Below are 17,391 nucleotides of genomic sequence, written 5' to 3' on the forward strand. Positions count from 1 at the left end.
TATTGGAGCATAATTACATGATCTCACTCATATGAGGAACCCAATGAACAAAATAAACTGATGAACAAAATAGATCCAGAGGCATAGAAGCATGGAAAGACTGATGAATTTCAAGGGAATATGGGGGATGGAGTGCATTGGGGAAAGATTAACCAAATACTATATATGCATACTAGAGGCCTGGTGCACAGATTCATGCACCGCTGGGGTCCCTTGGCCTGGCCTGCAGGGATTGGACCCAAACTGGCAGTCTGACATCCCTTGAGGTGTCCCAGATGGATTGAGAGAGGACGCAGGCCAGGCCAAGGGACCCCACTGGTGCATGAATCCATGCACTGGGCCTCTACTATGAATAAAATAGAAGAATTTTCACTTCACAATAGTTTATCAGTATCTAGCCTGCAAGGAAGTTATTTTCTTTTATCCAGCTGGTATCCTTGCTATGACTATACCTGTGCAAAATGTCCCTATCCTGGATAACAATTCACATTCAGCATATTTATAATTTCAATGTGTCACTAATTCTCACCACAAATCCATTAAAACATTCAAATTAGCAGGCCATTTATTTCAAATGGGTAGTGTTGTTCAGTATATATAGGTAGACACTGAATATATTTTAAAGATAATTATTATCTTTGATGAGAGAAAAAAAATTCACCAGAATTTCTTTCAAAATGAGCACAATCTTTGTTAAAAGTAATCCTTTTAACAAAGAATTAATTTAGAACAGAACTAGAGACAGGGATGACATTGAATGTGAAAGGAAGTTTTCTTAATGGAATCTGCCTCTACCTCAAGTGAATGGACTGGGTATTAGTGAGTAGAAAAGAAATTGTCAAAAGACCCTAAGTTTGCATGATGTGACACCTTCCCCTCTGTCACTCCTCTTCCCCTCACAACACATCTACACACACAGGCATCAACTCATGAAAAGCTTACAGCTGATGGATTCTTTTTGTGTGTAAACCAATGAAGCTCTGTGCCTTGGGTACCAATTGTCCTGACCTGCATGGGACAGCGACTTAGATTCAGGATCGTGAAGACCCAGAGAGAGCAAGACAAAGGAACCCACCACAGGTGGAGAGGAGGTTATTTATTACCCCAGGAGGTGCAATTGGTCTCCAAGAGACCAGAGACCTTACCTCACTGGGTTACATCGCTGTAGAAAAAGAGCTGAATTCCAGACTTGAAGAGTACTTGGCAGGAGTACTGCAGAAGGGATTTAATTTTCAAAAGAGGAGTTAGCCTTTAAGACCTTTCCAAAGTGGAAAGCTTATGTTCCTATGATTATATCAACAGTTGAGAGACATGATTAGAAAATTAGCCTCCTAATTATACTTCAGTACCATAAACTAATCACTAAGTAAATCCAGATGCTGAGATCAAGGCTGACTTTATATAAAGGTACTCCATTATTTTGCCTTCTGGCTCTAGAACAAAAATCTTATAAAATGCAGACACTTTCTATCTGTGCTTCATAGATGTTACTATTAGAATGTCAGCTATAACACGTGGAAATTACAAAACATAATTTATTAAGCTGTAGAATGAAAGTAGAGAGGTTCATAATCCCCAATGTATTTCGGTAATAAGGTCCTCTAGCTCACATTTTTGGGTACAGAAAGCATAATGCAATAAATCCAAATATTTACATAATCAAAGACTACTGTTACTTCAGTCTTCCCAGTAGTTCCATACTTATTTTTTATAAAATGTAGACTTTTAGCAGATTATCAGGAGGTCATGACATGACAAATTATATGTGTACCTAACAACAGAGCATCAAATATCTAAAGTGAACACTGACAGAAATAAAGAAATATGCAAGGTCTTGGTTGTAGATTTTGACACCCTTATCTCAATAACTGATATAACACATAGACAAAATTCAATAAGAATATGGAATACTTCCACAGTCGACCTAGTGGGCATTGAAGACTAGTACACACAACAACCACAGAGTAACAGTCTTTTTATGTATCCTGTGAACCATAAATAAATAAAAAATACATTTAAAAGTATTGAAATCTTACAGAACATGTTACTTTTTATGACAATGGAATTAAAACCATTGTCATAAAAATAAGGTAGCTAAAAAAATCCCCATTATTTGAAAATTAAATAATACACTAATTTGGCCTGTGGATGAAATAAAAAAAAAAATCACACAGATAAATTAGAGAATACTTAAACTAAACTAATGCTAATCTGATACAGCTTAGGGTTAAAAAGAAATATATAGTATTACATTTATACTAGAAATGGACAAAAAAGTATAAAATCAATGATCTGAATTTCTATTTTAAGACAAAAATAAAAGAATTAAATTAAACCCAAGTAGAAAATATAATAAAAGAGAAAATCAGCAATCAATGAAATAGAAAACAAGCAATAGAAAAAAGTGATAGGCCCAAAACTAATTTTTTAAACATTAATAAACTGATAAATTTGGATTAAAACTGATTTTTAAAAAAGGAGAACACAAAAATAACAATATTACAAATGAAAGTGAAGACAGCACTACAGAAAATAAAATGTTATAAAGAATATATTTTTAAAAAAGAAAATATTTTATACAAATTGATGCTGATATTCAAGAATTTAGAATAAAATGGATACATTTCTTATAAAACACAATTTTCTAAAAGTGACACAAAAGAAATAGAAAATATGCTTAGCCCCATACAAATTAAATAATTTTTATGAAACCTTCCCCATAAAGAAAACTCCAAACCCAGCTGGTTTCACTGGTGAATTTTATCAAATATTTTAAAAAGAAATTATAACTATTTTACACACTCTTTACACTTTATGAGCCAACATAGCTCAGATAATAGCCTTATCAGGAAAATAAAAACAAAAGGAAATGAGTACAAATTAAGCTTCTCATGAATAAACTCAAAAATCCTTTACAAAATATTAGCAAACTGAATACAACAATATATACAAAAGATGATACATCATACTAGTATCAAGAGGTTATGATAATACATCATAATTAATGTATGGAAGGCTGATTTCATGTTTGAAAATAATCCATGAAATTAATCATATTAACAGACTAAAAGAGAAAACCCATATGATCTTCCCCATATATGTGTGTGTGTGTGTGTGTGTGTGTGTGTGTGTAGGGAGGTGAGAGAGAATGACAGAATGTAATATCCATTCATGATTTTTTTAAAAAATGCTCAGAAAACTAGAAAGTGAAGGGAACTACTTCAATCTGATAGAGCTAAAAACTATAACAAACATCATGTACTAGTATGTATTGAACATTTTCCCTCCAAGATTGGAACAAAGGCAAGGGTTTCTGCTCTCACAACTTCATTTTACTGGAGGTCCTACATAGTGCAATAAGACAAGAGAAAGAAATAAAAGACATAAAATTGAAACGGAATAGGTAAAATGGTCTTTTTTCAGACAATATAATTGTATACATAGAAATTTCTACAAAAAAGCTACTAAGTTTAACAAGGTCTTAGGATACAATTTTAAAAATCAATTGTAGTTCTATATACATGCAGCAAACACTGAAAAAAAATCAATTTCAAAAAAGCAATGCAGTTAACAATCGCAATACAAGTGATCTCCCTGGGATTACTTCCCAAATAAACCATCTTCCAGGAGCCTTTGTTTCAGGCTAACACAGACAGCCAATATCAAGCAAATACAATGGCAGTAGACAGGGAAGTCTGGAAGTACAAATATATAGAACAAATCAGAAATTACATATTATTTTGATTGTTTTCATTGTGCTCAACCATACTTTATGTATTTTTCCAAAGAACAAGTCGTGCTTACATAAAGAGGAAACAGTTATCAATCTTCAAAATTTTTTTAAGAAAAATAGCCAAGGGATTTTCTCATTTATGATGAGTGAGATAATGTGCCAAATATTATTGACTAATGTATCAAGATTTAATATATCCAATTTAAAAATTTAAATAATTGTTAGCAATAGGTCATTGGGGACAAATGTAAATATTTTAGGTATTCTAATGACGTAAAATGTTTGTTTTAAGATCTTTCCATAAGTTTATATTAAAAAGGATAATATAAACATACTAATCCACAAAACATAAAGATATCATTACATGTCTTTTCATATGTTATTCAACACATATTTATGAAATAACTATATGAAACTACTATTCTAAGAGGAAAATAGATAAAAATTGTTGAGAGCCAGACCTGTCATAAATATTTCACATGTATGCTATCCTCTATTCCCCACCAAGACAGTTTGAGCAGACGCTAACACAGTCTCCATTTTCACATGGGAAAACTGAGCCACACAGAAGGAAGCAACTGGTGTGAAATCCCAGAGCAGTGATGACGGGCAGCAGCCAAACCTGGTGGATCTGATCCCAGAGTCTGCATCTCCACCAACAAGCTGAGCGCATCGCTCAGTGGTAAACAAGGTGAAAACGTTTGTGTTCTCATGAAGCTCACGTGTTAATAGTGGGATACAGAAAATAGGCAAATACAAAGAGAAGGAAGTAATAAATAAAAGAGAAAGATAATGATAAGCTTCAAGGAAAATAAAATACAAGCAACAGTGGGAGATGGATGCCAGGAAAGCCTCCGTGAGATGGCATTTGAGCTGAGACGTGAGTGACATGAAGCAGCCAGTGCTGTAAAACTCCAAGGCCAGAGTGTTTAAGTAGATAAAACATCTCTGCAAAGACCCAGAGAAAGAGCAACATTGATGTGTCGGAAGAACAGGAATGAGGGTGCAGAAGAGATGGCTTTGGAAAAGTAGGGCCTCACGGACAAAATTTAGCTTTTATCCTAAGTATGATGGGAAGCCATTGGAGGGATGTAGGAAGAAGTCAGCACCACACTTTTATTTGTGCTTTAGAAAGCCTTTCAATCCTTTGCAAAGCATGGTTTGTAAGGGAAGCAAAGGTGAAGAAGAGAGACCAGGAGGCTATCAAATGGGATAAGTGAGGGCAGCAGGAGTAGTGGCCTAGGCGTGGAAAGAAAAAAATTAATAGAAGCCGACCAAATCAAATACGTGTCAGAGATAGACCCAGGAGGAGTCTCATGGATTGCTTCGGTAGGCGAAGAACTAGAGGAGGAACCAAGATAATGACTAAGTTTTTGGCTTGAACAATTTTAGATGGTGGTAACATCAAAATAGGAATGACTAGGGAATGACAAGCTAGGTTTTAGATGCTTATTATGCATCTAAGGTGAGATGTCAAATAGGCAGTGGACTGAAATACCATGAGAGATGGGAACTTGGCAGCCATCAGTGCATAGATGGCATGGGCACGCTAACACCCAGGAATTGAGTGGAGGAGCCTAGAAAGGGGCAGCCCCTGAGACCAGAGGAAACCAGGAGTAGCAAGTTCAAAATCAGAACTAGAGATTCAGGAGGGAGGGCTCATTGGTGAAAGGGGCTGTATCTTTCATTAGACCAATACCATGCTCTTGCAAATCTTGTATACATTCAAATGACTCACTCTTACAGAAAAGTCTAACTCAAAAAACATGAAAATAAAGTTTGATAAAGTTAAACATCTTTTAGAAAATGGAGTGTGTATCTCTTAAATAATCGAATGAGCAAACCAAGATTCTTATGCTAGTATATTAACGTGCTTAAAACAGGATTTAATGTACACACCAGATCTTGAATGAGATTAGTTTAAGATTTGAATTCAATGTCAGATGCCATCAGAAGTAAACTCTAACATTTGGTTCATACTGTGCTGTCTTTACTATCTAGAGTTCACATGCAAATTATCATCATCATAGCTACTAATTAAATGCTTACTATTGTAAATGACAAAGGGGCCCTGTAATAAATCTTTCAGAAAGACTCCTCACAGGGTGACCTGGTCATAAATTCCTAACTGGGCAGGTCTTGGTGAGTAGTCATGCCCCAGGCCTTAGTAAAAGGTGTATCTTTGCCTTAAGCAAGGCCTGTCCATTGTTCTTGTGCATCTAGGTTAACACACCTTTGAAACGCAGAGTAAACCTCTTTTCCAGACCCCTCGGAACCATTACCACGCTCTTAAGGGAGCACATAATCTTGTTAACTATTCTGTCCTACAATCTCCACTTTGCTTTCTCCTATCTTCATGTAATCTTCCTTATCTTCCATCCTTAATTCCAAATGCATAAAAGAAACTGCAAAACTGCAATTCTTTAGAGCATCTGAGACCATGCTTTATGGCTTTGTCGTCCATTTTGGTTCAAACAAACTCATAAAAGTTCTCCATAAATTTGAACGTTCTTACATAGACACTCTATATTAATTAATGTAATGCTCACCAGAATCTTATAAATTAAATGCTTTTACAATGTCACTTCTTTTTTAAGATGAGGAATGTTAGGGTTGCGAAGGAGGAAGGCATGAGGCCAAAAGGGGTAAAGAATTATAAATTTACTATTACATCTGCTAGCAGAAGGGCTGAGACCAAAACGGCATCAGAGGGGCAGAGTAGGGGGAGTGGGATATTTATGTCTCTTGTAAGGGTCAGTCAGAGCAATGAGTCAAACCAGGTGCGGGTGGGAGCCAGGTGTAGGCGGTCCCCTGGAAACTGGGTGAGGTGGTTTACTGGAAGCTGAAGTCATAAGACCTCTAATGTGAGTAACAGGATAATCGCTGGGAGGGGCAAGAGCCCCATGCAGAGCATCATGGAGTGCAAGAATGTGCCTAACAAGGAACTGACCTTAAGAGAGGTTTAAGTGACTTTCCCAATGTCAGCCAGAATCCCACAGTGGTCATATCTAGAGACTTTGTGGTCCTTATTCTGGTGACACAGTGATACCTCAGGACTCTACCCTTAAAACCATCCCACAGTGGTCATATCTAGAGACTTTGTGGTCCTTATTCTGGTGACACAGTGATACCTCAGGACTCTACCCTTAAAACCATCCCACAGTGGTCATATCTAGAGACTTTGTGGTCCTTATTCTGGTGACACAGTGATACCTCAGGACTCTACCCTTAAAACCTCATGATAAATTTTGTAACTTTGTGCCCCCACCTTTAATTTTCTTCGGCTATCCACTTATTATATATATATATATAGAGAAGAAAAACAAACTAAAGTAACAAGAAAAGAATGAAAGGGAAAAACAAAATAATATCATAGCTGATATGCATCTAAAAAAATTAATTAGGATTGAATTTTTTAGTTTTCTGGCAGTACAAGTAAAAAGGAACACACAGTGGATTACAAAATTTCCATTATCTAATAAAAGAGAACATATCCATTAGGCAAGAGACTTTTTTGTACCAATCCTTAAGTCCAACAGTACTGCTTATATGTGGTTATTTTAGGAAACTAAACCCTGTAATGATCAGAGACTTCACGAGCAATTATATATATATACTAGAGGCCCGGTGCACAAAAATTTGTGCACTGGGGAGGAGGGGGAGGTCCCTCAGCCTGGCCTGTGCCATCTCGCAGTCTGGGACCCCTCGGGAGATAATGACCTGCTGGCTTAGGCCTGCTCCCAGGTGGCAGAGGGTAGGCCCAATCCCTGACCTGCTGGTAGGCCTGCTCCCAGGTGGCAGAGGGTAGGCCCAATCCCTAGGTGCAGCCCCTGGTCGGGCTCAGAGCAGGGCCAATTGGGGAGTTGGGGCGTCGCCCCCTGTCATGCACAGAGCAGGGTGGATCGGGAGAGGTCAATGCCACCCTCAGTCACGCTCAGGGTAGGGTCCAATGGGGGGTTGGGGCCCCGCCCCCTGTCACACTCAAGGCAGGGTCGGGGCGCTGCACTACTCTCACTCAGGTCAGGGCGGATGGGGAGGTTATGGCTCTACCCCATTACACACAGAGCAGGGCCCGTGGGGGGTGGGGGGTTGGGGAGCTCCCCCCTATCAGGCACAGAGCAGGGCTGATCAGGGGGTGGGGCTCTGTACCCTGTCACCCACAGAGCAGGGCCCATCAGGGGGTTGGGGCGCCACCACTCTCACACTCAGGGCAGGGCCGATGGGGAGGTTATGGCTCTACCCCATTACACACAGAGCGCGGCCCGTGGGGGGAGGGGGTTGGGGCGCCGCCCTCTATCACCCACAGAGCAGGGCTGATCAGGAGTTTGGGCACCACCACAGTCCCGGGGGGGGGGGGGGGGGGGTGGGGCCCCCGCCCCCTGTCACACACAAGAGCTGCAGGGCGATCAGGGGGTTTGGGCGCTGCCCCCTGTCATGCTGATCCCGGTGCCGGGAGGTCTCTCGGCTCCGCTGATCCCGGTGCTGGGAGGTATATTACCCTTTTACTATATAGATTAGAAGCCTGGTGCATGGGTGGGGCTGGCTGGTTTGCCCTGAAGGGGGTCCTGGATCAGGGTGGGGGTCCCCACGGGGGGGCCTGGCCAGCCTGGATGAGGGGATGATGACTGTTTGCAGCTGGTCACACACCCTCAGGGTGGGGGTCCCCACTGGGATGCCTGGCCAGTCTGGGTGAGGGGCTGAGGGTTGTTTTCAGGCTGGGGGTGACTGAAGCTCCCAACCGCTCGTTTTTTTCTTTTTTTTTTATTCTGGGCCAGCTTTAGCTCTGAGGCTCCAGCTCTTAGACCTTTGCTCCTGAAAGCAGGTATCTGGTTTGTTTCGGTTCTATAATCGAAACAATGTATAACTCTAGCTCTGAGATCCCGGCTAGCTGAATGCAGGTTTCTGGGGTTTTGTTTAGCTTCTATATTTGTAACAATGTTTCAAACTGCAAACTCAGAGGCCGCTACCAGTGCTCAGAGGCGGGGAACGTTGGAGTCCTCTGTCACTGAAGCAAGCAAGCCTCATGTTAGTTTCAAGCTGCCTGGCTGCCGGCTGCCATCTTGGCTGACAGTTAATTTGCATATCTCACTGATTAGCCAATGAAAAGGGTAGCAGTCGTACGCCAATTACCATGTTTCTCTTTTATTAGTGTAGATGCACACACACACACATTCATCTGGTTGCACTTAGAATTTTTCCATTTAAAATGTGGTCAACAGCTCAGCATTCTCTAGTATGAGACTTACACAGTTCATGGTCATCTCAGCCTTTTTCAACAACTTTAATAGTCTCCAGTGACTTAAGAACCACAGCCTGAACTTTTACAACAGTCACAGGAGCTCAACAGAAGTAAGACTGTTGCACACTCCGTAATAATGGCCTACATCACATCTTTCTCCCAGGAGGCAGAATCTATGTGAAACGAAATCTTGGCAAAAATTTCAACACATCACTTGCCCCCAGCTTCAATTTATGTCCCGTCACAAGCAAACTGCCATGAGTTTTAACTATGAAAAACCAGTTTGTTTTTAGAAAACATCCTCAGTATCGGCTAATAGAACACAAATGACCAGGAAGTGCGCTATTTAATATGGATTAAATGTGAATACAACTCAGAAGCTTTCTTCTTGTTGAATTAGATAATCAAAACTATTAAACAGTGTTTCAAAATGCTTTTCATAATCCCAGGACCATTAATGTCATGTTCAAATCACTGTGGATTTTTGTTGTTGTTGTTGCTTTTACTATTCATAGGGACACAATGAGTCATTGGCACACTTCCAGTGCAAGATGCATTTGAATAATACATGACATGCCCTTTAGCTAGCATCATGATGCCAGATTTAAAACAAGGTAAGAAGTTTCCTCCATGTACACTTGCAGTGTTCAGCTGTTCATAATCTATAGCGTTAACAATTTATCATCAAACCCAGCGACTTGCTGCCAACTTATCAAAGTAGCCACTGGATGCATATGATCAAGTCTGAGCATCTGGCTCTCCTCTGTTCCTGACATTAGCACAGACAACAGAATCAGTGGACTATTGAATGCAATTACAGTAAGCGAGACAGACAATAAAGATTGATAGCGCCTTCTCTTTTTATCACACACAAAACTAGTGGGGGTTAAAGCTTTGCCTTGAGCTGCCTTCATTTAACAATGATTGAAAATATGCAATTGTGTTGGTAAAACACTGTAGCCTGTACCACTTCATTTACTGGACACATTATCAAATTAAATGAAAAGTGAACTGCCAAAAGCAATAGTTATTATATATTAATGATGAATATTTACTTAGCATTGTTCACAAATCATACAGAGAACAGAATCCTTCTTGTTATCTCCTTTGCAGGTTACAGTTGAGTAGGCTTAACATTTCTATGTTTACGTTAAATCTTCTGTCTGCAAATCTCTAAATACAGACTTGCACGATTGGTTTTGTGACTATCCATGTGATTACAATGTGTAATTAATAAAATGCTCTAGTTGTAGATGAATCCTAATTATTGAAGTGCTTTTCTCCCCTTTATAACAATTCTCATTCTTGTAGCTCATTTTGTAGAAAGACAAACTTAGGCAGGGGTATGTGTTGTGACCAAAAGGTTAGGAACTCTAGCTTACTTGAGCTTTCAAAATATGAAATGTGAAAAAAAAAGAAGCCCAAGATACAGACAAACCACAACTTTATATTTTATGCTTTTCTCCAAAGAGTATTGCTTTAGTAGCCATAGGGGGATATAACGGTTCACCCATAATTTGACCTCCAAAATAAGAAATACACACGGGGCAAAAAGCAAAATGGGTCAGTATAAAATTATTGAGCAGACAAGGGTAAATGGATCCTATTCCACCGTTCCTACAGAGGAAACTGCATTGTAAGCAAATATCAATAGATCTGGGAATGCAAAAATAAGTGTCTCATTGTTAAGTGGACAAACATTTGGTGTGCATACCGGCATGTCAGAAAGACATGATGGCAGGCAGGCATGATTGTTCAAAGTTATGTAGATTAATTCAAGGTTCTTTTAAAAACACGCACATCTGGCCCTCCTTTCCAATGATAGATACATGGAAAAGAAGGCGCTCAGATATGAAATGTAATCCTGTCTCTTTTTTAAGAGCTCAATAACCTGAAAGGGTGATGTATCCCAAACAAAAAGAAAATAAGAGGCAAAAGAAAGGAGAGGCCACGAACCAGCCATGGGCTAAAACCACCCCACTGATTATTCTGTAAACAATTTAATACATACTCAGAAGTGTTGGGTTTAGAATTAGAGCACCCACCATATGCAGTTAACATAAATAGCAGTGTGAAGTATAGGTTAGTCAGTGAGTATGGAAAACACCAAAGTGATAGCATCAGCACAGTAGATTGAGACTCCAGGAGCCAAAAAGGAAGTACTGACTCAGTACTCATGAAATGTAAAGGGTCCAATTGTGTTCTCTAGTTTTACCTTCAAGAAGATGTAAGTAAAGTCATTTTTCCAGGCACATTCAAATACAAGGTCCATGTTGCCTTTCAATCTTTTGGAGATGTGTAGCCTTTGCCAGTTGTTTTCAAACCCAGCAAACCATCAGACTTATCTCAGGAGCTTCATAAAGTGCAAATCCCTGGGTCCCAATCTCTGGGGTTCTTATTCAATACAATTTGGGTGAAGCAATGGTACTTACTATGGGATATGTGGCAAATAAAATGTGAAAAAATCAGAGAGAAAACCTATCATCAATAAAGCCATGGTCCGTGATCCATCTTTTTTACCCACGTATATCTTTTTATCTATGGATGTAAAATTTCTCAAGTCAATAATACTTTCAATAACTTTGGGGGGAGAGGAGTCAGTTTACAAAAATTTAAATGACAAAGAAGTACATGCTTAAGGCTAAAAATCAACACACTACAGAACAATGCAAGTAAGAACACAAAAGAATGCTTTTGCTATCCTCTCAATAGCTGTCCCTCACAGAATTAATTACTGTTAAATATAGATGTCTTTATAGTCTTTACAGTTTTACCATGTTGGGGGATGGGGTTTATGGCAAGACTGTGTCCCAGCCATTTCTACCCATTTCAGTGAGGTTTTCTTCTTGGCTGCCTGTGTGGTCACCACTCAGCCAGCCCTTACATTTTTTAAAGAGGAATTACCCCATATGTAGCTGTAGACTCAGTGTGTCCATGGGGGGAGGTGAGGTTATGATCTTCCTACATACATCACCATGTTGAGTCTCCCAACCTTTATGTATTCACTCTTAATTTATGTCTGTATGTATTTTACGTAACCCAAATTGGACTATACATACTGTCCTGTGAGTTGACTTTTTTTCACTTCATGCTATTCTGGTTTATATCTAGATCTATCTAAAACTATTTTCTTATTATTTCTAATGGTTTTAACCCATTACTCTACTTTTGGAACAAGGATCTTTGGGTCTTTGGAGGATAGGAAGTGACATTAAACTTGCTTGTATTTGGTACATACTTTGTGTGTCCAATTCTCTATCAAAGTCACTTAATTTTTTTTTAAAGAACCTGCTCCTTTTAGAGGTTTTAAATTTAAAAGCAAGAAATAAGTCTATAACCAGAGAAAATTCAGGAAGGTATTACATTTTGCCCAGCACCAGTGCACAGTGTAGCATTCTATAAGTGTCTGTGGTTATTATGATTACTAGATATAAATAATATTTATTGAGCACTGTCTTAGTCAGCTAAGGCTGCTATAACAAAATATCATAGACTGGGAGGCTTAATCAACAGAAATTTTTTTCCACTGTTCTGGAGGCTAGGAGGTCTAAGATCAAGATGTAGACAGATTCAACCACTTGTGAGGATCTACTTCCTAGCTTCTTAAAACAACAAAACACAGCCACCTACATTAATTGGAATATATTAGTTTCAATCACGTATAATGAAAATGCAGATGAGAATGAAGGTTGGGGAATACATTTCTAAATAAAGGTAGCAGAAATGAATTAACTAATTATTATTCCAGCAAATATTTTGGAAGACCAGTTGCTATGGGCTGAAACACGTGCTCCAAATTCGTATATTAGAGTCCAAACCCTCTCAGAATATAATAATATTTGGAGATGAGATCTTTCAAATGATTAAGTTAAAATAAAGACTTTAGGGTGGGCCCTAATCCAATGGAATCCTTATAAGAAGAGGAAATCTAGACACAAAGAGACACCAAGACACACTAGCATCAGCAGGACATCCATGTGAAGACACAAGGAGAGGCCTCTGTCCTGCAAGCCACAGAGTGAGGCCTCAGAAGAAACTAACCCTGCTAACACCTTGATCTCAGACGTCCAGCCTCAGGAACTGTGAAAAAGTAAGCCTCTGTTAAGCTAAGCGATCCAGTCTATGGTATTTTGTTATGGTAGCCCCAGAAAACTAATGTACCAGTATTTTTTGTCAAAGAAACAGAGGGAACCAGAATGTGGGATTCTCTGGGAATTTTACTCTCACTAATGGCTTCTACCCAGGCCACTAATAATGAGAGAGAGGGAGGGGGAGAGAGGGAGCGAGAGAGAGAAGGAGAGAAGGAGAGAGAGAGAGAGAGAGAGGAGAGAGAGAGAGAGAGAGAGAGAGAGAGAGAGAGAGAGAGATAAAGGAATAAAGTGAGAGTCTTAAGATACAAAGAAAACCTTAGGGTTGGGGAAAATAACTAAATATCTCAATTTTCATAACCAAGATAGGCAGGTTCTCTCTCTCTCTCTCTCTCTCTCTCTCTCTCTCTCTCTCTCTCTCTCCCTCTCTCTCTCTCTCCTTCTATTAACATGTCCATCACTATCCTTATTGTGATTGGCCTGCCTTTTCCAGAGTGAATAGGTGTGCTGATTATCTAAGAATACATCTGACTATAGAGACATGAGTCAACTAGATGCACAGCATGAGTTTCTAACCGGAAAACATCTCCTTATGTTTAGATTATTTATTGGCCAAGCAGGACATGTAGCAAGAAATAAGCTAATCTCTGCTACTTGTGGTTTACCCACTCACATTACCTCATCACAGCAATGTCTCCGCTGCTGCCATCAGTCAATGGGCTGGGAGCAGAATCAAACCCTGGCCTGGGCTGGACCGTTCTCCGGGTCACAGCCATGCTCCCCCAGGAGCTGTGGGAGAACTGCTCCCGCCAGGAGGTCCACCAGAACTCATTCCCGCTCACGAATAACCTTTCCTCTTTCCTCACTTTTGTTGGGATCTTAATGACCTCAACCCTTCACAGAGAGCTGCCTCTTTTTTTCTTCTCTCAACATGAACACAAAATGGCAGGTAACCCAAAGAAATAAAAATAATTTAGGTGTCAAGTAAAATCTACCTACTAGGTGGTGTATACATATCTGTGTGTCCCATCCCCATGTGCACCAGACGGCACTACCAGGAAAGGGCAGGGATTTCCCCAGGGAAGATCGCCTCCAGACTCTGCTACAAAAGCCTTATTGCCCACACTCGGATTTATTTACTTTAAACGCTGCTTGAGATGGCTCTCTGAGAGGAGGGTGCTTTCCCAGACCCGTGGTTATTTGTTGGTGTGCCTGTGCATGGGTGCCTAAGAACCAGCCTCGCGAAGGCACTCGCTGCTGCAGGCAGTCTAAGTGCCAGCTTCTGAGTGCAGAACCAGGGGCTGACTGCGTCTAAACCAGGAAGATGCCTCAGTGCACATGGAATTTCTCCTCTTTTATTGCTGAGGAAAAATAGGCAGAGGTTCAGTTGTTCATCTCCTATGGTCCCCAACCCCGAGCACTTTCCATTTCCTTTTTTTAAACTACGTAGTTTTAAAAATTGTGTGTGTGTGTTTGAGTGTGTGTGTTTCTGTGTTTGTGTATGTGTGTATATGTGTGTGTGAGTGTGTGTGTGTGTTTCTGTGAGTGTTTGTGTGTGAATGTGTTTGTGTGTGTGTGTGGGTGTTTGAGTGTGTGTTTCTGTGTTTGTGTATGTGTGTGTATGTGTGTGTGTGAGTGTGTGTGTGTGTTTCTGTGAGTGTTTGTGTATGCGTGTGAATGTGTTTGTGTGTGTGTGTTCGAGTGTGTGTTTCTGTGTTTGTTTATGTGTGTGTGTGTTTGAGTGTGTGTGTTTCTGTGAGTGTTTGTGTATGTGTGTGAATGTGTTTGTGTGTGTGTGGGGGGGGTGTGAGTGTCTGTATGTGCGAGAGTATACATGCACCTCAGTTAATTTCTCACAAATGGTTCCATCCATGGATATATTTTACTAAAGCCAGAGAAGCAATGCAAAGAATAAAAGACTCAGTTTTGTTCAGCAGTGGGCAGTGCTGTGTGGTGGGCCAGGGAGATCATTTGTAGCATTCTTCTAATCCTGCTTCTTCCACTGGCTTAACTTCTACTACATCCTAATCAGGAAAAGATACCCGGTGAAACAAACCTTGAGCGTCCTATTGTGTAGTTTGCCAATTTTCATTTTGAAAAATCTTGCCTTTTAAAAGAGTTTATAGGTCCCAATAAATGAATGAATTTCTCCCCTTGACGGAATTTCTTTCCATAAAATTCCACAAAAGGACTCACCCTGCCACAGAAGCAAACCTGCACACACAGGGCCCACCCTAGAGATAGACTTGTTATCTTGGAGAAATCAATTTAGAAGCACATAAGCATTAGACAATAATTTCAATATTAACTTACTCTTCTTGCTTCCTCATCAGAGCAAGCTAAAAGGATGCGACCTCGCTGTCACCCTTCACCTACGCTTCCTCTAGTTCTCTCCCCATGTGGTGCCCTCCGCACGGGCAGAGCGACCTCCTTTCCCCGACCAGCCTAGTTATTTATTGAATATGCTTGTATTCTGGAGCATTATCAGCTTAATGCATAATTCAAAATCTCTTGCATGTGGCCTGCACTTTTGCCTTATCCCCCGCATTCCGAAAGAAAGATAAGAGGAAGTATCTCCAAAGTGGCAAACATAAGGATTCCTGAACATTAACATCGCCCCCCCCCCATGCCAGCCCTCCCTCACCCCTCAGAAAACCGTGCACCTTGCAGTTCCCACACAGCCCACAAAACTGCTGTACGGAGAGAAAACAATCCCAGAGATGATCCAAAAGTTTACCCTGAGAGGGACCCGAAAACCTTTGGGAAAAAAGAGGTCTCTAAAAGTGGGAAAAAATCGCAATGATTACCTTTGGAGTCACATTCTAGACAGGGAGCCCGGTGTTTTCAGCCAAGCAATAGTTTCAAATCTCTGCAATTCAAAAGAAAAAAGAAAAAACAGATTTAGAATGTTTTGATGTGTGAGGGTTTTTGCCCCCTCTGGGGTCAGGGGAAGCTGTGTGTCTGGTAAAAGGCCAGAATGAAAGGGAAGAGAGGGGCAGAGAGAAAAGGCTTCTGAACGTGTTGGAGGGATGAAGGAAAGAGAAAGTCCCCCCAAAAAAAGGGGTGGGAAGGACTACAGGGAGAGAGATGGTGAAGGATTAAGGTACGAATTGATTGGGGGACAGGATGGGGAGAGAAAGACAGACTTGGAGAAGAGAGGGCTTCAAGATCAACTGTATTAGAAGGTTAATTCAGTCAAAATCAATTCAGCAAAAGTGGCTCAAGTGATTTTTTCCCCCCAGACTGAATTGACTGGCTTCTGATTGAATTGATTACATTGACTAGTTATTTTTAATGATGTGTGAAAAGAGAAAATGAGTGGCTAAGCCCACCTGCAAACGCACAGACCCAGGTAACCTGTATGCTCTGATCTGAACACACTAACAATCTGACAAGCATAAAAAATACAAACACATACACACACGTTTGTAGGCCATGCATGTGTATGTGGCAATGCCGAGTTCTGTCAAAAAATGCCATCAATGCCCCCACAACAATCACAAGCATACTACAGTCATAAATATACACACATATAATATATATCCTGAGTTTTGTTCTTTCAACGTTCCAAATATTAATTGTCTTCTTGGAAAGCAGCTTATCCTTGATGGAGTTACTATGCTGTATAAAGGCACCAGCATCATTTGTAAGCACTGTTTTTTAAATTAGGGTTCACCTCCCCCTAATGCACTTCTGTCAAAGTCAGGACATGATACCAAAATCATAAGGTCACCAATAGCACTTGGACTTATTACTAAATATGGAATTCTAGTAGATGCTTTTTACATGCATTTTCAGTCCATCAAGCAATAATTCCTCCTTTTTTTGGTAAACATAAAGACATGAATTATTAAAAAATTAAAGACATTTAGAATAATGGTCCTCCATACGCAAAGTATTTATTTCAACTTTCATCATTCATAGTTTATTGCATTGATTTTTTTTCATCAGTTTGCTTAGTATTAGGCTTCCACCAAACTCATCAATAAGAAATGAATTTTGTAACTTTCAAATCCACTATATTATTTTAGCTTTTATTTGCAGTGAATTTTTCTTCTCTCCATGGTATTACTGCAATAAGTCAGTCATTATTTCTTTATGTTTTCCCTTCTTTCTTTAGTATTTCATTTCCCTTTACAGCACATCTTGTGATCACAAAGAAAACAGAGACACTTATTTCTTTTAACAGTTGAAATTGCTGCCAGTGATTTAGCTGTCATTTAATTTGATTCCTCTCTTCTGTCTGTAGAGAAATATGTTTAATGTACTGGAAATTATGTTAATAAGAAAAAGCATTATCTCATTTAATGAAATAAATATACAAATATTTC

The 17,391-nt window shown here is 39.8% G+C and overlaps 1 long non-coding RNA gene across 2 annotated transcripts in view; it reads right to left on the reverse strand.

Moving 5' to 3' along the window:
- LOC102766899 overlaps positions 1-15,928 on the reverse strand; it is a 352,974-nt gene extending 337,046 nt beyond the window's left edge. For both annotated transcript variants that reach the window (XR_436464.2, XR_436463.2), the window contains exon 1: positions 15,868-15,928. This is a non-coding gene — a long non-coding RNA (uncharacterized LOC102766899). The remainder of the gene's footprint in view (positions 1-15,867) is intronic.
- Positions 15,929-17,391: the final 1,463 nt, after the last annotated feature.

The sequence above is a fragment of the Myotis davidii genome, unplaced genomic scaffold (assembly GCF_000327345.1).
Source record: "Myotis davidii unplaced genomic scaffold, ASM32734v1 scaffold6, whole genome shotgun sequence".
Classification (NCBI taxonomy): domain Eukaryota; kingdom Metazoa; phylum Chordata; class Mammalia; order Chiroptera; family Vespertilionidae; genus Myotis; species Myotis davidii.